The 23,072-nt window shown below is 40.5% G+C and overlaps 1 protein-coding gene across 3 annotated transcripts in view; it reads right to left on the reverse strand.

Moving 5' to 3' along the window:
* OXR1 (oxidation resistance 1) overlaps positions 1–5,076 on the reverse strand; it is a 276,903-nt gene extending 271,827 nt beyond the window's left edge. For 2 of the 3 annotated variants that reach the window (XM_064507616.1, XM_064507617.1), the window contains exon 1: positions 4,861–5,076. The gene's annotated coding sequence lies outside the window, so the exon portion shown is untranslated. Of the gene's footprint in view, positions 1–4,378; positions 4,498–4,860 lie in introns of those variants that run through there. The other variant, XM_064507619.1, reaches the window with a different exon arrangement.
* Between the last annotated feature and the right edge of the window lie 17,996 nt (positions 5,077–23,072).

Genomic DNA, 23,072 nt, shown 5'->3' on the forward strand with positions numbered 1-23,072 from the left:
CGGCACATTCAGGTAAAGCACACTTGTGGAAGTCACCATTTGCATCCAAGACACGGCAGGTATGGCTTCCAGGTGACAGAATAATTGTTTAGTCTCAAAAATGAATCAAGGACTGAAAATATACATAACAGTAAAAGACAACGAGTTTAGTCTTACAAGGAAGTCTTGAGCAATATGTACACACATTCATAAAGAAAATAAGTTTGACAATATGTAGCTCTGAACTAGCACTTAAAGTCAAATCTGATAGCTGGAAGTTGAATAAAAACAACACAAAACTAAAAATAAATTATTAAAAACAAATGCTTAGGCTAATTAATAATTTAAAATTTATTTAAATTTATATTTTAATATAAATAATTTATATTAATTTTTATATATAAAATTAGATATATATTAATCTAATAATTTAAATTTAATCAGGCATATTAAGGGGTTTACTCCTAAGTTTTAAATGAATGGTAGGAGTTCCCCCCACCAAAGCAGAAAGTCTTGTTCAACCAAGAATGTATTCAAGGCTGTCTCCCAGTTTCTGTTATGTGGGAAGTCATCGCAAATATTTCCTCTGTTTTTATAATCTCTTTGGTTGTACTGGGGGAATTCTATCGTTCCTACACAAGTTTAACTCTTATTCAAGTCAGTCTAAATTAGCTGGGCTGCCAAAGCTCATTAACAATTACTTTGTATGCACTCTGTTACTTCACCCCTAGTCTTGAAGGAGCCCCAATATGAAACAAAAAGGGTCATAAAAGCTTAACAGAAATTGGCTTAGACTTAGCAGTCCAAGCCTGAAAACAGCTGGGTCCAGCAAAAAAGAAATAAAGAAAAGACTGGTATACTGTTCACAGCCTCCAGCTACTCAAGGAAGAACTCGCAAATACACTTGTCATACAAAACTATGGTATACATTATCCTTCTGCTCAGAGTCCCAGTTCTTTCCATGTTACTCACCTGGGCTATGTGGACAATATGCTACGTAGGCCTCAGAGAAGGTACCATCCTCTGTTTTGTTGCAAACAGCTTGTTTGTACGCTCTGCTCATGACTGCTGGGAACTCTTACTATGAGAAATGTTTAACTTGTGGGTAGCTGTCCTCTATTCTCTTTGCTTCTGTCTCTCCTCACAGCATTTCTTAAGAAATATATTTGCATGTATTCCTGAGAAGTAATGAAGTGAAGCTGAAAGGCCCTTTCCCCTCAAAAAAGGGAAACTGGGGAGTTACTTCACTGAAGAGTTAAGGAGCCAATACTTCAGCTAGGTCTCAGTACAAGAGCTGTGGAAGATTAACACAGATTTATGAATTTTCCTCTCTGCCTGTCTTTTCCCCCAGACTTTTTCTTCTCCACACCCTCCCCTTTCACAGGCAAAAATATATGAGAATAGCTAATGCTCCCTCTGTGTCTGTTCTGCAAGAGTACTGTAAGAAAGCAGGAGCAAGGTGGAGGCGGGGGGGCAAGACAACTTGCTTCAGTGTGTAATTGGAAGATGGAGACAGTACCCTGACATACAGGAGAAACTGACTAACTGCATTGCTGTGGCCATAGACAAGTACTCTCAGGGACAGAAGATTTCAGCCTCTGCACAATCTGAAAGATTTTGACCTTAAGGTCCAATAATTTTCTGTCTTAGAAAGTGTCTGACACCCATAACATACCATTAGATATCCAGGAGATACCTTTTCCATATGTATGTCCTACCAGTAGAAATGGTAGGAGCAGATACTAGAATAAAAGCATGATTTAAGCTTCCAGCACACCCTGTAAGCATCTGTTCCTGGCACCAGAGAGCCCTGAATAACTGAAGATAGTGATGTCTTTTTGAAACACATGAAGATCTTTCCCAAGAAGACTCAGAGCACATGCACTTTTCCCCAACAGAACCTCTCCTTCTGCCTTCTGACGATGACAGTTCATACATCATAAGACGACACCCACCTTAAAGGATGTCTGTTGCAGTGTTGCAACAAACAAGAGAGCTAACCCAAATTTAAGTAATGCCTCCTATTAAACAAAAGTTTTTGAGGATCTTCTAACTGTGAGCACGTAGCACTCCTGTGCTAAGCTAACACTGAACCATGCTCACCATGAACAGCTGTATGCTTCTGTAAGGTTGTCACCTCCCATATGGATTTTGGTAATATGCTCAATTGAATATTTTTGCTACAGTAACTTAAGAAACAATAGCTGCTCACTGAAGGGTGAAGAAGAAAGAAATTAAGGTAGTTTAACAACAAAAATGAAGCGAAGAGATCTTCTTGAGAATTAACAGCTAACTGGGCATGCTGGCAATCCTACACTACTGTCTCTAGCCAGCCTTACAGAGTAATCAATTCTCAAGGAGATTTCCTATTGCATTATTAATAGAGATTTTTTATTTTATTGAAGTAAAATTTATTATTAGTAGTAGTATTTTAACATTTCTTTCCACAGTTCTGTTACTCTCAAAGCTCCTAGGGGCAGGAGTATACATGAAGTAATGCAAGATGACACACTTTATTAAGAAAAAAGAAAGTCCAAGTTATTTTCTTAGATTAACTGAATAATGGAACAATAAGAGTTTTCGAGGAAAGAAATACATGGAGGAAGAAAATTAGTTAGTTTTCTTCCTTCAGGCAGGAAAAGGTATGTGCAAACACTGCATCTGCTAAGCTAGACATTTGCAGACAATTAACATCTAACCCCACTGCCACTCAAATAATTTCCTCATTTCCATTACTTGGGCTCAGACCTGGACAAGGGACAGAATCCACTGAGACTCTACATGAATTATGCCACAGAGTAGTCTGAGGATATGCTTATATGCTCTGTCTGCCTTTGTTTTGACTATCAAAGAACACTCATCTGTTTAGGATGCTGAAATAATTCTATTAATCTGTATGCGCTCTGGAGCTATAGTGAGAGGTATTAAAATGTCGTAACAGTAAATGCAACACAAATGCTACCTATTTAATAAACTATTATGCCAAGAGCATATGGAAAGCCATTTTTAATATATAGACTTCAAGGGTTCTGATATTTTTGAACACTTATTTTGGAAATGCCTACTACGATTTCAGCTCAAATCTAATTACAAGAAGAGAGAAATGGCAGGTTGCCACGTACAAAATTTCCCTCCTTATTTTTCAGTATGTCGTCAGCATAGGTAACACAAGCTGTTCTTCCCTGCTGCATTCTCTTATAGCCTTGTGCAGCAGGCAAAAGGCATCTACTCAAGAACCCAGTTATTTCATACGTTACTGCGTAGTCATTAGGACATAACTGACAGGACAGCAGCTTATTAATGCACAAGTCAGATCCCAGTCACACATACTGACTGGCTTTCAGAAAGCCACAGACTGTCTCCCATGTTATTGTTTCGGAGATTTGTCTTTTTTTTTTTGTTCCACTTAGGAGAGGGGAAGAACCTAGAGGTATAGAAACAATCACACAACATTCTTCTGGTCTCCATTGCAATAGCACTATTTAACAGAATTAAGAATATACACAGTAGAAATGGCAAGTTCGGGGTCTTTCAGAACTTTAAAATGCATCTAAATTTTGATAACTATCATTTAAGAGAATGAGGCTGAACATGCAGACATTTAGGCTTATGAACATATTCATCTCTTCAGTATTCCACCAGATCTGAACCAATGTGCAAAGATAATCACGCATGTAAGAGTTCCACAAGTCCGGCCACTAAACTGTGGACTACCTACCATAACGGTATAATGAAAATTAAGACAGACTGTACAGCAAGAGGGCCTTACTGGTCCTCGCTTAGTCCTATACTTTCACTAGCGTCAGGCTAAGCAGAATTCACAGAAATAGACTCAAAGTCCCCTTTCCCTATTATTTCATCATTTTAATTAGATAGCTGTCTTAATACAACTTTGCAAACAACAAGCCTCCTATTCAACAGGAAAGCAGTTTCTGAAACCCTTTCTCATTTCAGAGCACGAGAAAGGAAATAAACTAAAAACATACCGCTTTCAAAATTAAATAAAGAACTTTATAATCCTAGTATCAATACGGGATTCTGACTTCATATATGAGAGGCCCAAAAATAGAATATGCATATTTAAACTGAATATCAAAATCCAATGTTTAGAGGGGAGGGGGGAAAAATTCAAAGCATAGTTTCACATTTTTTTTTACTGTTGATGGATAAGTTTAAGATATCGTACCCACACTAGACTGAAAGCACATCCATAATAAATTTTCAGACTTGGGGGGCGGGGGGGGAACACCACACACGTAATCCGCAGTTTCTCTCAGGAAGCATTTTCTTCCCTAAGGTAGCATCTGCTTAATCTGAAACTCCTGCAAAATAGCACAGCCTTAGTAAATCTATACTAATGCTTTTTTTTTTTTTTTAAAGCATTCTTATAACGACTCGCCTGTAAAGGGGGCAGCGATCGCCCGTTCCTGCTCGTTTTCCTCTCGGGCCGCAGCGCGCCCGCGCCGCCGCCGCGCACCTCACGGAGTTGAGCTCTCCTCGGGGGCCGGCGCCGCGCAGCTCCGCGCCCGTCCCCGCGCGCTGCCCCGCAGCCAGGCGGCCGCCAGAGGGGCGGCAGGAGCCCTCGGGCGCCCGCCCGGCCCCCCCGGCCCCGCAGCAGCCCGCGGGCAGCGCAGAAGTTGCCGCAGCGGCGGGACACAGCCGGCGACGGCTCCGCGGGACGCGCCGCGGCCGGGGCAGGCCGCCGCCAACTTCAGCGCGGTTACCGGCCCCCCGCGCCGCCCCTCGCCAGGGAGCGCCGGCCGGGCGGCCCCCGCCGCCTCGCGCCCCGCTCCCCGCGCGCCAGGGCCGGCGGCTCAGCCCCGCAGGCTGCCCGCGGTCCGGCGCCCGCGCCCGCCACCCCGCGCCGGCGGAGAAACTTACTTGCGGGCGGCGGCGGCGGCGGGCGCCGCGGAGCAGGGGCGGCGGGCGCCCCGCGCACGCGCCTGCCTCACGCGCCCCGCGGCCGCGCGCCGTCCTTCCCGCCCTGCGAGCGAGGCGCGGGAGCGCAGCCTCGGCTCGGCGGCCGCTGCCGAGCGCGTTCGGACATGCTCAGTGCCCGGGCCGTCTCCGAGCGGAACCTACCACCGAGGGAAGCGGGGGGGGGGGGGGGCGCGAGAGGGGCGCGGAGAGGCAGGGGCAGAGCTGGATGCTACCAACAGGATGAGCTAAAAATAGGCGCCGCGGAAAAGAACAGCTGGAGCTTAAAGGGGCAGAGGCGACCTGGCCGCCCGCAGCCCCCGCAGAGGCGGCGCCTCGCTGCGGGGCGCCCGAGCGGCGCGCGGCGCGGTGCGGGAGCCCCCCCTGCCGCGCGGAGGGGACGCGCCCCGGCTGGGGGAGCGTCGTCCCTGCTGCCCGCGCTGCGGTGCGCGCCTCTGCGCAGCGCTCGCCCGAGAGCGAGCGGCGGCTGGTCGGGCCGCGCGGCCGCGCTCGGCGCTGTTATCCGGGGGTTCCTGGGAGGCTGCGCCGGGGCGGCAGCCGCGCTCGGCCCTCCTGGCGGCGGCGGCCTGGCCGGGCTGGGCTGGGCTGCTTACCGCGGGGCCGTTCGCCTCAGGGCCGGGCGGAGCGGGGCAGCTCGCCTCAGAGCGACACTGGTCTCATGCGGTGTTTCTCAGCGTCTCTCAGCCGCTCTGAGCTGCCTGGATCCGCGGGTGAGGCTCAGAGTCGCGCTAGGTCTCCGGTGAAAGCCGGAGCAGTTGGATGAGAAAGTGGCAGGTCCAAGGGAAGCAGCTTGCAAAACAGACCCTTAAATATGTTTTTCGAGGCTGGAAGATTTATGTGGTGAGAGAAGTGACATGATCTCACTCTCTTTTTTTCACAGACCCCACTTGTGTTTCAAAGCTCAGAGCTAGAGATAATTGTTAGAAACTGAAAGTTGTAAGAGTTTCTGATGTGTTTCAGCAGTGGCTTATCATTCTGTGACTTCTTAAAAGGCCAGTAAGAATAAACATGACAGCACCAAATTGTTTTAGATTTATAAACATACTACAAAGTCTAAAATTATAGCACCCCAGTGGGAGTTCAGCATTTTTGCCGAATTCTGCTTTTACAGATACAGAAAATTGCTGCTCCACAAAAATGCCTTTACAGTATGGATGCTAAGTAAGTTCTCACTCATAGAAAAGAATATTGAACAGAGTGAGCCTAAAGATAATTTGATATTCTGATGCCATCACTTGCAATAATATGTAAAGTCAAGATTCCCATGTTAAAAATGTTTCACTATTTCACTAGTCGGGAGAGCACAGGAAGTTTGTCTTAATTTGAAAAATTTCAGAAAACTTTTAACACAGCCTTAAGCAAAAACTGCTGCATAAAAGCAGCTCAGTTACATGTAGGTGAGTATAATCAGGAAAGGAAGCAGGACTTGTCACTGATGTCAAATAAAGTGGGAGCACGGAAGCAATTTTCCTAGCAGGCTGACATACAATGAGATAGATTATTAGACAAGATTACGTAGGCAGCTCTGCTGCAGTACTTTAAGAAACAAAAGATGATGTCATGAAGATTATAGTATTAAAAAGGGAATGAATCATGTTCATCAATTGTTTCTTCATCCTGTAATACTTCTACACTGCAAGCAGTGAGATATTCTGTAGTCCATGCCTAACTGCAGCCTTGACACTATACATTGTAAAGAGTTGTAAGTTATGCAGCATGTATAACTGCACAAAGTGACAACAAATTAAAAATACTAAGAAATTCTTTAGCCTGGAGCTATGGAGATATCTCAAGATAGGCAGCAGGGGAAATAGAAAAGGCAATTTTCTGAATTCAGCCTCAGATTTGGGAAGAATAGAGGGGTAACATATTTCTGGCTGTAGCTGGAACTCTGTGGAAACAGCAGGAAGTCTCTAGAAAATTCCCTAGAACAGTGGGCACCTCCACAGCTCTGGATAAACCAGGAGACATAGAGATGTCCTGACTCTCAGGAGAGCAGCTTCCAACTGGGGACTCAGTTACTATCTAGGGAGTGCAGAAAACTGTCCATCTCTTTTGGAATAATGGTGAAGAAAATACTTTTTTTTTTAATTGAATACTGCATTATCATCCTTTTCAGGGGTAGCTATATTATCATTCTCACATCTTTCTCTGACTATCAGAAATCTCTTCAGAACTTGTCAAATGTAACTGCTTTTACAATGGGAAATAAACATATATGGATCTATCTGACCCAAGCCATGACTTACTGCTGTTCTAAATCGCATGAAATTATAAAAATCTTTGCCTGAGATACCAAGTTCCTATAATTCCAGCATTCAAAAGATATCATCATCAACCCAGATGCAAATTGTTAGATCGGACATTAGCAAGTAAGTGGTGGCAGCATCTGCTGTGCCAACCAGCGAACTATAAGTTATTTAAAGGCAGACACCCATGTGAACAGCTGACTGCTGTTCCTTTCTCCTCCTTCCAGTTTTGCTCATGAGAAATATCCATGAAGTTGCATTTTGTTTCTACACAGCAACAAAGATTTAAATATCTACTGTGTTCCTGTGTCCCTATCAGATGACAGAAGAGGAACAGTTTCTCAGCATGTAGAAGACATACAGCTTTCATTTCCATGAATAGCACAGAACTTTAAAAATCTCACTTCCATATTACTTGGGAATATTCTAGTAAAATCTTTGGTTTTCAAGTGTGTTTCCTATAATTCCGTGTTGTGGATGATCTCAGGCAGTGACGTATCTCAGACTGGCTCTGGCTTTCTGGATCTCTTGCTTTCACCTCTGTCCTCTCACTTTTCTGTTCTCATCATTATTTTTGCTGTACTCCCTGATACCAGCATTCAAATTCTCTTTCCTCTGCCCTTTTCTTAAAAACTCAAAGCTACATTCCAGCACTGTCACCTTTCAAATTTACTGCCCTAGGTGACTTTATGGTCTAGTTAAATACATAATCTTCCTGTGTGATAGGTAGAATATGCATTGACATTTCAGATTTTTTTTACTTACATACTATGAAAAATACAGAACAAAACTCCCTTTCCAGAGTTCTAGCTTGAAGGTTTTAGTAATGGTATAAATACAATGCATACGTTACTTGCTCATGGTTTATGATCCTTTATGTGACCATTTCTTGCACATGCTTTTAATATAAGCACTATGGGGAATAGATGCCATACTATTAGGTACCGAAGGATGAGAGATGCTCTTAGAGAGCATCCAGCTATAGGGCTGGGGCTCGAATGGGAGATGTTCTTTAGAGTAGCAGAAAGGCTGGCATGATAGGTATGTGTCCATCTGTGCTCAAGGAATGAGGTACAATTTTACTATAAAATATTATCCAATTCATTGCCTTTGGTTTACAGTTAAGGAGTACAAAATAAAACTGGATGACTGGTGCTTCATAGTGCATAAAGTGGGATTTTCATTTTGACACAAACAGTGCTGCCTCAGCTTCTAACCAAGAGTATCTTTCTTTTTTTCCTTCCTCCCCCATCCATTTACATTGACCATGAAATTAAAGCTAGACTCCTTCAAAAATAATTATGAGGGAAAATGAGAAAAATGAGCTCAACTAGAAAGTTTATGGGAAAAGTACTGTGTGTCTGAAATCCTGATTAAAATGTATATGCAGATTGTTATGATGCATCTGTATCATAATTTTCAAAAGCCACATCAAATTAGTTGCAAAGTTTTTGGAGATGTTCTAGACATTGGGGAGGAGTGGGCATATTTCCTGTGATTTTTAAGAAAAATCAGGGAACTAAAATAGAAAAAAAATACGAGGACAATGATAGGGTGGCAAAAAAAAACAGAATGTAAACGTCTCATGCTGTGGAGGTAACTGTGGACTAGGGATTGGGAAGGGGACGAGCTCCCACAGAACCGAGCTCCCACAGAACCCTGACAAACGGGAAGTCGGAAAACCCTGGGACGAGGGAGTGATGAATGGGGTCATCCCTGCACACCCTGGGATGGGGAATAACATGGGGAAACTCCAGAATGTGGGAGCAAGAATGTGGGAGCATACACATCTCTGCTGTGGATACTCTGTCTTTGGAGGAAGTGGGAATCAGAAGCAAATGAAGTTTCTTTTAGTATGGGAAAATAAGACATAGGGGATTGGGAAGCGTGGCATTTCTGTACAGGATGACTGGGACTGTTATACAGAGTCCTTGAAGTGAAGGGTAGAGAGGAGGCACAAGCCATACGACAGTGCATCTAGAGAAAATAATCTAAACCATGCTTACATGAAGCTAAGAGGATGGGCAGCTACAACTTGGTATAAGACTGTTGGCATCATCACTGAACGTTCTTCGAAGTTTTCAGTTCAATGCCCAGCAGCAGCCAAAAAAGCCAATGGAATGCCAGGCTGCACTGGGAAGGGGGACAGCGTCTTGCTGCTCTTTGCAACCCTGATGCACTGTCTTGGTGAGTGCCGTATGCAGTGCTGGTCTCCGCATCTTGGGAAGGACAGAGTTAGAAAAGGTCCGGAGAGACAACTGTCATAAGCAAACAGCTGTCTTGTGAGGAGATGATGAAAAGGCTGGGACCCTTCAGCTTGGAAAGAAGAAGCCTGAGGGGGGACATGATTGAGGTTTACAAAATTGTGAAAGCAGAAGAAACAGCAATAGGTGGATAAGAATGATTATTCACCAAATTCCAGAGGACTGAGGAAACTCAAAGAAAGAAAGTGTAAAACAGATAAAATATTCCCCTCCCCACGCCACCCCAAACACAGTGGGTAGTAGTCTTCTGGAAAGTATTACCCTAAGAGGTTGAGGCAAGCCTCATCAGCAGGTTCAAGAAGGAATTAGAAAACATAGACAACAGGTCCATCAACAGTAAATGAGTAGGCTGGGGTGTGCCTTCAGTATCTCTAACCCACCAGTTGTGGATTCTGGGGTTGTACTAGGTGAATAGACTACAAACAGTTTAAGCAGATATACTCTCTCCAAATAGCATCTGCCACTGCTGGGGACAGTGTACTGCACTAGATAATACCTATGATAAATTTGGTTATTGCAAGTTACAGAGTGTGTGGCCCCCAAGATGCATCATATATTTAAAAGTCCATGGTTTTGGATACAAGTGTGATCTGTTAACTTTAGAGGTAGCTGATAGAGTGCTGCTGTGATTTTTAGAATTTAAGGGTAATGCAGCAAAAATCCTCTTTACATTTGATAAAGCAGGATGTTACATAAAAATTCCCAGTTTCACTGTTAATATTCAGTCAGCATGACTGTCAAAGGCCTTTGGAGGAATGCTAAAAATAAAAGCGTTCTCTGCACTGGAATTCACAATGGTCCAAATCCTATCTCCCATGTCAGTCCTGAATACAGAGATGTCTTGCCAGGGATATTTATAAGATTTACAAAGAGTCTATCCATATCCCACTGTCCGTGATTACTGGTGGTTATCACCTTTGAGTAACAACTGTACTTAACCGCCTTAGAGGTTCTGCTACCATACCTTACAGAAAAATGGCCGGTGGACATGAGTATTTTGACGTTCTTAGATATCCATCCTTCTGCAAATCCATAACCTTTCTGACATCCTTTCTTCTTCGCTGACCTTGACAAAGAGCCATTCTACAGCAAACAGGTCATTCTATGTCTGTGGCAGACTGAGCGGGAGGTTTTGGTCTGTGAAAGGCAACAAATGACAAACCCCACATTTTCTGCAGCCTGCTGTTGAAGGGATTTAATCAAAACAGAGCAGAGAAGGTTCATCATGCCACTGCCACCTGGAAAATGCACTGACAACAATACAAGTTTTGCCCAGTGGAGAATTGTACTGTCTTTAAAAGGTTAGGTATGTAAAAAATAGAATTGTTAGCAGAATTAACTCAAAATATGGTTGAATTTCAAACAATGAGTTTCAGATTAATTCCTTATTAATGTGAAGGGAAAATAATCATAAACACTAACCTAGGAAGAATACAGAATGTACTTTCACTCAGAAGGAATTCAGTAATTCCAGCATTTCAAATTTGTTGGTCATATTCCCCTCAGACATTTTCTTCACTGTAATCAATGTTCTTTCCCAGTGAGTCTGCAGTAATCCACTTTTTATTCCCCCTCTGTGGGCTTTGAATTTTTTTTTCCCCATAGACTTTGGAATTTAAATATCCATCCCCGACTTCTTTCACTGAGAGTTCTGCTAAGCATTTGGGGGCTTGGAGGCAAACACTTTACTTTAAGGTTGTGCGTATGCTGCTTCCAGTAGTGTATAGGAAACTCATTCTGCTCATGCATTAGTTTAATGCATTATGCAGACTTGTATATGTGAGATTAATTTACTTTGTTTTCAAAGACAGTAATAATGAAGCCACACATTATGAGCACAGACAGTCACAGTCTTATATTACTATCTAAGTTTATTAAATGCTTCAGAAAGATTTTCTTAGTACTGATTAATACTAAAATAAATCATAGAGCATTTCCAGTCGTCTTCCAGTATTAATGAAAACATCCCCCTGTAAAATATAAAAATGTAACTTTTCTATTCTTTAATTATTGTAGAAAATACAGATTGCAATAGATGCTATATAAACCAAAATAAATAGAGAATATAAGATCTTTAATGTGGGAAGAACTGCCTTCATGGAGCGCTCTGAAACAGGAAGCTGCCAGAAGCGTCTCTTTCTCAGAGAGCAGCAGTAAAAGCAGACCGCTATTACTGTTGCTATTAAAAACAAAGAAAGAGAAGAGCAGCATACTACTTTGGGATCAATATTTAATCTAACACAACCCCTTGATTTCTCTCACTGATCTCAAACAGGTCATATGGTTGTTCACAAAGGAAGATTGAGAGTGGTTTCTGGTAGTCAGTAGAGCTCCACATAGACTAGGAGCCTGTGCTGACTTGATTCAGCCATTGGTTTCCATGTGTCATCTATATGAAGAACAGAAGTACACTAAGATCATCTATGATTTCCCAGAAATCATACATCCTAATACTATATAAAACAACAGCAATCAGCTATAGTGAAAAGAGGTATCTTTAATGACCAGCAAGGAATGTATCATGGACAAAAAAAAAGTGCAGCTGCAACTGTTCTTTGGAACTAATTCTAAACTTTGCTTCCATGTGATTTCCAGCCTTTACAAGTGGTTTTATAAAACAAAAAGCACACTGGCAAAAATATTCACAAATCTTCAATAGCCTTTCTCAAAAAAAATTTATTAAAACTAACGGTAACTCACAGATGTTGTTCTAAGGTGAATTAGCTATATCCTCCAAAAGGAAGACATGTAAATGAATTTTCTATCAGTTCTGGGAATTGTGGATTTTAACAGCCTAGAAAAATGATTCCACCATTTTTAAAAGCAAACTGCAACCAATTGAAAAATAAAGGGGGATTTTACTTAAATATTGCCTTCAATCTCTGCCATTTTAGCTCCAACAGCAAAATTCAAAGATGCAATAAGCCAAAAAAGTAAACTAGTTCAAAACAGGTTGAAGAATAAGTGCAAAACTTAAATTCAAATCACTGGATATTTCAGCTAAGCCAAGACCTACATCTGTAGCACATCTACTGTTGTGCAGTAACATAGGCTGCCTGAAAATAGTTGGTCAAGAGGTGTAATTGAAGTTACATTGTAGTATTTGTATTCAGGCATTGTGTACTGTTATTACTCAGCAAAAGCAATGCTAAGGAGAGTGGAGGGTATTAAAGGGCAAGGAAAGCATTAGTAGGACCATGAAACATTCATATGTTGCACATTTTGCTGATATATTAATGAAAATACATTAATGAAAATGAATGAATCTGGCTAGCTGATCAGTTGCTCCCCTTAAGTACTTCACACCTGGATTCACTGTGTTGATATAATAGAATTGCCTTGAGATTTTCTTAGGTAATTTCACATTGGGCATAAGAGGCAGAATTATCTTGTGCATGTTTTATGCAATTCTTTTAAGCTTTACCTGGAAAGAGGAGCCAGCTACTACTGCTATTTGTCATGGGTGTGCTGCGGAGATTATTAACAACACACACTAAGATGATGAAAATTTTACAGGTGATGCTACAGACAACTGCATACATGTTTTTGGATCAGGCAGATCATAGCTCTGCTTGTCTGGTGCAGGCAGCATTATAATATCAGTGGACTTCTGTCTGTGGCGAGGAGGCAAAAGGGGAAAGGAAAGATTGAATTGTCCTACAAAGGTGATGGAGCAGCCTATCCTGGATGTCGTCTCTAAGCATGTGGAGGAAAAGAAGGTGATCAGGAGCAGTCAGCATGGATTCCCAAAGGGGAAGTCATGCTTAACCAATCTGGTAGCCTTGTATGATGGAATGACTGGCTGGGTAGATGAGGGGAGAGCAGTGGATGTTGCTTCGGCAAGGCTTTAGACACTGTCTCCCACAACATCCTCATAGGCAAGCTCGGGAAGTGTGGTTAGATGAGTGGACAGTGAGGTGGATTGAGAACTGGCTGAGTGGCAGAGCTCGGAGGGTTGTGATCAGCAGCATGGTCTAGTTGTAGACCTGTAGCTAGCTGTGTCCCCAGCGGTCACATCTGGAGTGCTGTGTCCAATTCTGGGCTCCTCAGTACAAGAGAGACATGGAACTACTGGAGAAAGTCCAGCGTAGGGCTACAAAGATGATTAGGGGACTGTAGCATCTCTCTTGTGAGGGAAGGCTAAGAGAGATGGGACTCTTCAGCCTGGAGAAGAGAAGACCAAGAGGGGATCTTATCAATGTATACAAATATCTTAAGGGATAGTGTCAAGAGGATGGGGCCAGGCTCTTTTCGGTGGCACCCAGCGACAGGACAAGAGGCTATGGGCACAAACTGAAACACAGGAAGTTCCATCTGAATATGAGGAAAAACTTCTGTATTGTGAGGGTGACAGAGCACTGGAACAGGTTGTCCAGAGAGGTTGTGGAGTCCCCTTCTCTGGAGATATTCAAAACCTGCCTGGACGCGATCCTGTGCAATGTGCTGTAGGTGAGCCTGTTTGAGCAGAGGGGTTGGACTGGATGATCTCCAGAGGTCCCTTCCAACCTCAGCCACGCTGTGACTGACTCTGTGGCTGTGATTCTGTACTATTGTGCAATGCAAGCATGTCTTAAATGCTGAAAAATTCTTGCTCAACTCCAACTTTGTGTGAAGCTAGACTAAAAAAAACAATCTAAATATACAAATAAGTACCCCAGCTGCCACAACAAATGCTGAAATAGCTCAAAAAATTAAAATCTTCTGGTTTTTTTCGGTGAAATGATCAAAAAAAATCTCCACATCCAGCAAACAAGCAAAAAAAAAAAAAAAAAAAAAGAGAGAAAAATCTTTTGGAGGTCCATCCTAAGTGTTTCATTTTATCTGAAAAAAGAAAAAATAGAGAAAAAGGAACTCCCTGGATTTTCATTTCAAAACTATGGAACCTGTTCACTTTTCTTTTAATATAAATACAGGTAATTTTAAAACTATCATTGCAATATAAAATGTGAAAAATTTTGATTCAAAATGCCAAAAAAGAAATATTTCAACATTTTCCAATTCTGTGTTGGAAGAAAGGGTGGAAAAATATGGCAAAACTCTTTCCTAAATTCAACCCAATTTTAAAAAGCATTTTATCCTGTACCAGTGTTTTGATAAATTCAATATTCCTCAAAATTTTTTGTCCATCCTAACTTAAGACCTCTAAACACCTAAGTGTCCATACTACTGTTTGCTGCTACTGCCATTTCATGGTTCCCTTCCTATTTCTTTGCTGAATGACTTGGAGATAGATGACTGCTACTTCGTCATGCAGCAAACAACCCGTAGCATATTTTCCAGCAATATTTAAGCCAATACAAACAGGTTCTCTGACTGTTTTTCTGTTTGCTTGTTTGTTTGTTGCAGCAGAAACCTGCTGTTTCTCAGCAGGCTAGAAACTTCTGGCATCTTCTACTTCCAGGTCCTGCATTGCAAATAGTTGCTCTTAAAGATGAAGACAAACATTTACTAAATCAAGTAAAAGGGTCACATGTGCACATTACTGGCTGTTTTTATTGTGGATTTTCAAAGATTGTGAGTCACCGCAGATATTTTTAGCTGTGCTTTCACCAGTTTTTCTGCTACATTGCCTAGATGGAAATTATTTTAATAGTGGTTTGATCTTGGTTCTCATTTGGTTTCAGATCCTCTGTCAAATAAGTTAGTCTTTCAAATATCTTTCTAATGCACAGATCTGTAGCTATCTAATTCTTGTGCATTTAACTTTTTTATTTTGAATGGTATATTATTTACATGGCTTAAGACAGAAAGTATTTTAATTATGTTTATAGATTTATATATACATATGGGACCAATAACATTTTTGCAAATTCAAAAAAATTGGCTTGTAGAGCTGATAGAAAATTGTTGAGGTTTCATAAAATTAATACCTGTGTCACTGTTGTTCTCATTTATCTTAAAACATCACTTGTTATTTATTGTTGACTCAAATAAGGTTTTTGTACCAAGTTGAGGTATAGTTTCTGCCTATTATAGGCAAAGTGAGGCCTAAGTATATAATTTTACTAACTCTTTTCAAGAGATCAGTTCATTTAAATTGATGCCCAATACTTGCTCATTTGTGAGGTCCAAATACATATTGCTATTCTTATGCATAAATTGATGGTCATAGGGAATTACCTTCTGATTATTTGTTTATTTCATATTTATTTCTTTTGAATAAAGTTTTATTTTAAGAATCATCATGTTTGGAGATATTTCAGAACAGATATATTTGTAGAAAATGTATCAGAGGGCAAAAGTCTGAAATGAAGAGTGATAGAAATAGTGACATAACAGGTCTTATTTATTTCTGATTTCTTTACATTCTCATCTAAATCTATAACAGTAAACAAGTCACCCATCGATAATAATGAATGATTCAAAGTGGAAAAGGTTTTGCAAAGGCTCACCAGGGAAATGAGAGCCTACTGCATGAGAAGAGGAAGAAGAGTTTGGCTTGTTTAGCCTTTTAAAATAGAGGCTTAGAGGAGACATTATTGCACTCCTTAAATACATAAAAGGAATGGTTATTGACAGGAGGGAAAATAACTACTTTCTCCAGAGGAAATTGTCAGTAGAAGAGCAAACGATCATAAATTAGCCATTTATATATTTACGATTCAACTGAGAAGAAGAGCCCTGTATGACAGAGCAATAAAATTCAGCAACAGCTTTTCAATGGTTTCAGTATCTATCCTGATCAATTCATGGAAGAGATTATGTGACCTGATTGCTTACAGTGTCTGTGTCTGAACTCAGTGATCCAAGAGGTCTTTCCTGTCCTATATTTCTAACCTTTTAGTCAGCTCTGGCCAAAAGCTTTTGTGATTAAACTTTTACATATGGTATCATTCATTCTTGTAAATTATAAAGCATACTCAAATCTCTCTGCATATTTTTATCTTAAAGTTATAACTCTCAATAGAGTTGTATTTTTATGCCTCCATTCTGATCAAGTATAATGGTTTGTTTTTTCACTTCTTATGCTAAGAAGGTGCAATAATACATACTCTCAAAAGAACCTGTGAATTTGCAAAGGGGTCTAAAAGAAGTACATAGAAATTCATGAGCTTTTTTTTCTTTTTGTAAGTGGTTTATTTACTCTCCTAAGAGTATACACAAATTTAACCATAAATTATGTCATAATTTCTGCTGAAAATAATGTTTCAAGGTAGAAGTTCCTGTATCCTGGTACGGCATAGGTAAACTGTGTTCAGTTCTCTTTTCTGGGGTGAACTCCTCATCATGCTATATCAGAGAGTACCCTACCTGTATATTCTGTCATGGGATGTTCCTACTTGCTATTTTTTGTCCTATCCCAGTTAACGTGGAGGGGAGCTAGACCCTGACCTCACAGATGGGTGTCCTACTAAGTGTGTTGGAAGGGTTTTTGACCTTACCAAAACAAGAAAGACTGAGGGACATGAGGCAGTTAGAGCACAATTCCTGTCTAAACAGAGTGGTTCTGCCAAAAGCTTAAGTACTTGACAGATAGATGATTTCACCTGAAAACTGGAAAGGGAGGAGGGACACAAAACAGTTCTTTCTGTCTTGAAAGCTGAAGGATTTCTTTTTGAGGGTCTGAATGTCATTAACAACATGGTAAAATTGGACATAAGTATTGTCAGGGATAAGCCTCCTGACCTGGTGAGGCAGGGGCTACGTTGCATCTACCACCATGCATGCAGGCACCCAAATACTGTGAATGAGCCTCTCTCTTCTTTGAAAAAAGATACCAGTTTCTATATCAGATCCAAAGCCAGAACTGAAGAAGATGGATGTATTATGGATCCCTCAGGCAAGGCCTGCCAAAATGTCCATAAATCTATCTCACTGATCACTAAGACTTACATGAATAGCTTACAAAAGGGAGTAGTTGTCCTTGCAATTTTTGTTGTAGCTGCTAAATATCCCTGAATGTGGATCTCATCAGCAGCCTCTCCCTAGTTTGAGAACCCCCAGAGACCAAAGGCCAGGATGATTTAATTGACAGTGGTGGAGCTGTCACCACCAAAACGGTAAGCCTCTGACTGGTAGTAGCAAGGGGTTGCAAGGCTTTACAGGGCAGATGACATCCCCTTGAACATGGGTGTGGGTTTTGGAAATTGTGTGTGAAGGTGTAACACCAGTTTGTGATGTAGGGTCTGCACAGCACCTCTCTACATCTGAGCTTTTTGCCATCATATTGCTTTGCATACTAAGGAGGATGTGATGCCACTGCTCTGTTTTTGTCTGCTTGGCTCAGAACGGCTGGTTGACCATAGCCAGAGCAGTTACAGTAGCAAGGAAAGACTCACAGAAATGCAGTCTACTTCTCTTCTTTTTCCCCCTAACGGAGAAAGAGCTGCAGAAATATAGGTGCCAATTCATGCAAATTAACTCCCCCATATAGCCGTTGCATTATTTAAGTCTAGTATTCGTCTCCTACAGCGCACTGCAGTGTTCATTGTTCAAACTTCAAAGGAGAAGATGGACTGGACATCAGGCTTCATAGAATTGCTCAGAAATAGCATGAGGAGAAAGAGGCAGATGATGGCATCAGCCTTGATACGGACACAGATGTGTTACCATTATATGCATGAGAGACAAAAAGGACAGAATAGGATTTTCTAGAGGGACCCACAGTTGAGGGGGCAAAAGTTTGTGGGAGAGCTCCTCCTCAGAAAGCTCTGAGCACCATGTATATCCAGAGTATCCAGACTGAAATAGGTCTTCATGCATAATGGAGATGCAAGAAATCACACCATCAATCATTTTAATTTATTGATCTGCTCTTATTGTGCCAAGATACTTGTTACTGCAGGCACAGCCCAATTTAAATAAGAATTAAAATCCCTGGTTACATAAGGATAGATACAGGGTCTAGGTATTTAGTGCTTTCCCACAATAGTGTGTGAGATAATGCTTATGGAAAGTAAGAAAGTGTCAGTCAGCTGACATCTCCCAGATAGTGCACCTGCAACTTTAAACTAGGAAAATAGCAGGGGACCTTTATTGTAGTTATGATAAAAGAATTTTTCCAGAGTTGCATCTTCTGTCTAAAGATTTAGTTACTAGTTGCCTTAGAAATCATGGTGCACAACAGCAAATAATACATTAAAACTGGTTAACTTTTTAGAGAGAGTAATAATATTTTGCTGTAAAAGTTGATTAAAAGGGAACATTTTAACAGAAGTTACACCTTTCCATGTTATTTTGACATTCTTACTAAATTAGTTTCACTTTAAAAATGTCAACATTTAGAAGTTGTTATTCTGGTATTTATCCTGGTATTATTCTAGGCTTTTCCAAAGGACATGTTAAACAATTGTAATATGATGATATGTTGCTTTCTCAAAAGAAGAGACCTGAGGAAGGGGAAGGGAGTAAGGGGTGGATAGGTGGAACTCAAACTTTCGTTTTTGGATCTGTATGCTATCCAGTGTAGTTCTTACGTCTTCCTGTGTATTTCTTCTGTCTTTTCAAGTTACAATTTTACAGCAAGCTAAAACCGTTCTTTTACTGGATGTGTAAGGGAACTCATCAATGAAAAAAAGTATAACACAGGTGTACAGACCCTTGCAGATTGTACCAGCTATAATTTTAATTAATAATGCTCATTTCAGATCCTTTTAGGGAAGTATGTAGAAAGGCAAATGCAGTCAGCATTTTTCATTTGGGCACAGAATGACACACTGCGTTCCTAATTTTTGTGCATCAGTGTTGACATTTTCTAGCAGAAGAAAAAGCAAAATGAATGACAATATCTAGCAATTTTTAATAATAAAACATGAGGTCTTTTTTTTGGTTACATCTACATTTTTAACATAGTGTTTGTTGAACTTGAGTTTTTCTTCAGCTCCCTTTTATGGTTTTACTGGGTATTCTTAATCACATAAGCCAACCCTCACAGATAAGTAAGTGAGGAGCATGGAACTAAATAATAGGAAACTCTTACTTTGGGAATTTAAGATGAAATCATGTTCAAAGATGCTGAAACAACTTCACTGTTTTCAGCCAAAGAATTTAAAGAGAAAAGTTCACAAACCCTCCATGCTATATAGTTAAAAAATCTTACAAATATATCATCCTACTAAATCAGCCCATAATGCTTTATTGATACAATGAATATCTCTATAGCTATTATTTCTGTCTGCATACTCAGATAGTAAAATATTGGTTGCTTAAAGACTTTAGGTTGTCTTAACAAGACTTCAATGAGCGCAATTAGAGGAACAATTTCTAACTTAATTTTTCAAAACTTTCCAAGGTAGAAAAGTAACATTAGGACCTTCAAAGAGATTAAAATGGCATAGGAAAATGAGGAAGGTAAAAGAGAAAAATACTGGCAAATGTTTCCTTCATCATTTAAAGCCATATTACAAGTGAGGAGGTTTGCAAGATTTACGGTGTGAAAGTGTGGGCACAACTGCAGTTTTCTAACTGTGCAGCAGAAAAATCAGTTTCACCAGCTTTTATTGGCACCTCCCGCGGCTGACCAGCCAACCACAGCCAGTGCGGTAAGACAGACATGCCATCATCTCATATGCTCTGAAAAGAGGACTGTTCTGGTAGTCCTGATCCAGTAGTGCTATAAGGCTCCAAATATTCACTGGTACTTACACACCTAATTCCTTGACCAGAATATAACAGGCAGGCAGTAAGAAGGAGTTTGGGGCCTAAGCTAGGGCTCATGTGATCTAAATCCCAATTCCTTTCCAATATGGACTTCCCGTATGACCTCAGCCAAGTTTCTGAGGCCTATGTCAAGAATGGGTCATACACATTGTAGACTGTCTCTTAAGCTGTCTTCCAGAATTCGTGGTCCTGTGTCAGGTACTCATGCATCCCATACCAAGTTTCTCACTGGAAGTGTTTAGTATCTAAGGATGACACTTGTGAATGCAGGGAACCACTAAAGCACGCCAGTAAGAAACTCAAGAAGAGGTGTAAAAAAGGGCCTGTGCCCTTGAAAGATAAGCTAAAGTCTAATTCTCTGAAAAATTGTGAACCTTCTTCTGGAGTGAGGTATTTAAGACATGGGCTAAACTCAGTCCTTTCTAACAAAAGGGAGAATAACTTATGCTAATACAATATTTGAGTGATTTTTTTTTCCTTCACAGCTTTTACTCAGCATCTGTTTTATTCAGGAAATAATTCTCTGCACAGGACGTGTACAGATCTGCCCTTTATCCACCTGTGTCCCAAGCCATCTGGATGTGAGCAAGCTGCAGTCGAAAGGTGCTGTGTTTGAGCTAAGAATCCCACAGAGAACACAAGTATTTCTGAGCAGAACTGGCTGGCACCCCCTGGCTCAGGGCTGATGGATGAGCTACAGGTGAACCAAAAGGGTACAATCATAGGCTAGTTTTTAATGTAAGGTAACAGACAGAATCCAGGTGAGAGCTTTAGTCCTTTTTCTGCTTGTAAGTGAAATTTGAGGGTTGGAATTTGGATGTAGCACTTACCACGTCTCTTGTTCACACAAACCAAAGAGGCAGTGGTTAGAGCCACTTGGCCAGTGCTGTAATCTCATTCAACCTCACGTGGAAAAATTGCAAGGGACTCATGTACTATGTAGTGGGGTCCCTATAGGACCCATCAAGAGATGTATAGATTGCAGCAATATGATCACAGGTGCTTAATTGTATGCATACTTATTTGTCTGTTTTTGTTAATTTTTGTGATATATTAATCGATAGGGAAATATTACCTCCTAAGAACATTTTTGTAAATTGTAATTATAGCCTGTGATTCTGTTAGATATGCTGTAGAGCTGAATGCTCAGGCTTTTTCCTTTAACTTTTTTCTGTTTGAACCAAACAATAAGTGTTCTCAGGAGCAGACTTAGTACAAAATAAAAAGATTTCCAAAATACTCATCTCACTGAAGTAATGCCATGAAAAGCCCAGTTTTCAATAAGCCTCAGACTGGCCTAGCATTTTACATGCAGAAGTTATGGGCATACAAACTGTAAAGGTATGACAGCATGTCAGTTGGCCCAAAGGCCTGAAGCTCTGGATTTGAGGCCTGTTAGCTCCTCAACCACTGACTAATGTGAATTTGGGCAAATTATTTACAGAGTAATTTTCAAATAAAGCTTTGTAAGGCCCAAGTTTAGTGATGCTATTTTTTTATATACTTTTAACTCTACAGAATATAAGACTTCATGTTTGTAGAGCATGTAAACCAAAAAGCATCCAAACAAAAGCAGTTTGTTTGGATGGATGATGAGATCTTCAAACTGAAAAAGAAAATGCTTTAACGTAGTCTGTCATGAGTGATTGAATGTGTTCCTCCCTAAGCAAATTCTCTGTGGGAACAGGATTCTTTTCTCCTTTTGTATACACAATATCGTGTAATAGGCTTCTAATTAGTTGTTTTTAGACTAAACACATGTAGGGAATTATTCAAAGTGGTGAATATCTAGGCCTACTGAAAGAAAGAAGCTTTCAAAATACATCTCTTAATGCCAGAATGAAGGATGAATGGCATTGTGCATTTCATTCTCAGAACAGTGAATTAGATTCTCTGATTCACTGAAAACCAAGATGATTCTCTAAAATAGAGGACATGTGCTCATCTACCATAGGTTATGACAAAAATTTCACTTCAAGAAATGTTGCCAGTTACTGCTAAGAAATCCTCGGAGGACAAGCAGGCGTTGGTGCTTTTGTCATGTCTCCTTTAGAAGAGATCATGTGGGCAGAGGACTTGGGGTACTGGCATTAGGATCCTAGGGCTGACAGCTGCCAATATTGCTATGTTGTTGGGGCACTGTCACATAGTGCCCCATAGTGCCCGTCGTTGAGTGCTTAACGTTATCTCAGGAGATGGTTGTGTTCAGACATCAGAACCTTCATCTATATTATGCAGTTTTAAAAACACAGCTGTATTAGAAATTCATAGAGAGAAAAAACATAATTATGCTGTATATCAACATAGTTATGCAGGCAAAAGACTGTGTAATTTCAGCTATGTCAAATTAATGTTATTCGGACAGTTGATAAAAATCCTTTGCTGGCACATATATGTCTTCATTCAGCAATGGCTTCCTGTGTTATTATTTACTTCATTGTTTGATATTGATGGTGCATAGATTTAATAATCAATATATTGTTGTTACCAGATTAATGTGTTTTGGGAACTCTAGAGTTCTCTGCCCCAATGTTTTCTCCAGTATTATTCAAATTCAGTTAATAAGGATCTCCAACTTCTATAGAGAGATTCCATTGTGGAAAAGACAATCTAATTCTAGATCTTAAGATCCAAGCAGGCCCTGAAGACTGTGTGCAACAGCGAAGACCAGAATGATTACAGATTTAACATAATATAGACATTTCTTAATTATAACATTCAGAAAAAAGGAAATTACTGTTTTTCAAAGGATTTATTAATTTTCTTGCTATATATTTTCAATCTTTCTCTAAGTATTAACTTCTAAAGTTTCAGCAGTGTAATGATATGCTTCCTTAAAATTTCAAGCAAATAGTCTGGAGGCAGAATCCAAAGACTGATTTACTATGGATTTGTGTCTGTTGGTCAGATTCTCTACTGTGAACTAAAGAATGAGCTTCCAAATGAAGCCCTTCCTGTCACTGCAGCATTTATAACTGCTCTCTCTTGCGGATGTTCTGACACTTAATAAATGATGAGGTGACTCTGCAGCTCTTACTTTTTT

The sequence above is a fragment of the Dromaius novaehollandiae genome, chromosome 2 (genome assembly GCF_036370855.1).
Source record: "Dromaius novaehollandiae isolate bDroNov1 chromosome 2, bDroNov1.hap1, whole genome shotgun sequence".
NCBI classification, from domain to species: domain Eukaryota; kingdom Metazoa; phylum Chordata; class Aves; order Casuariiformes; family Dromaiidae; genus Dromaius; species Dromaius novaehollandiae.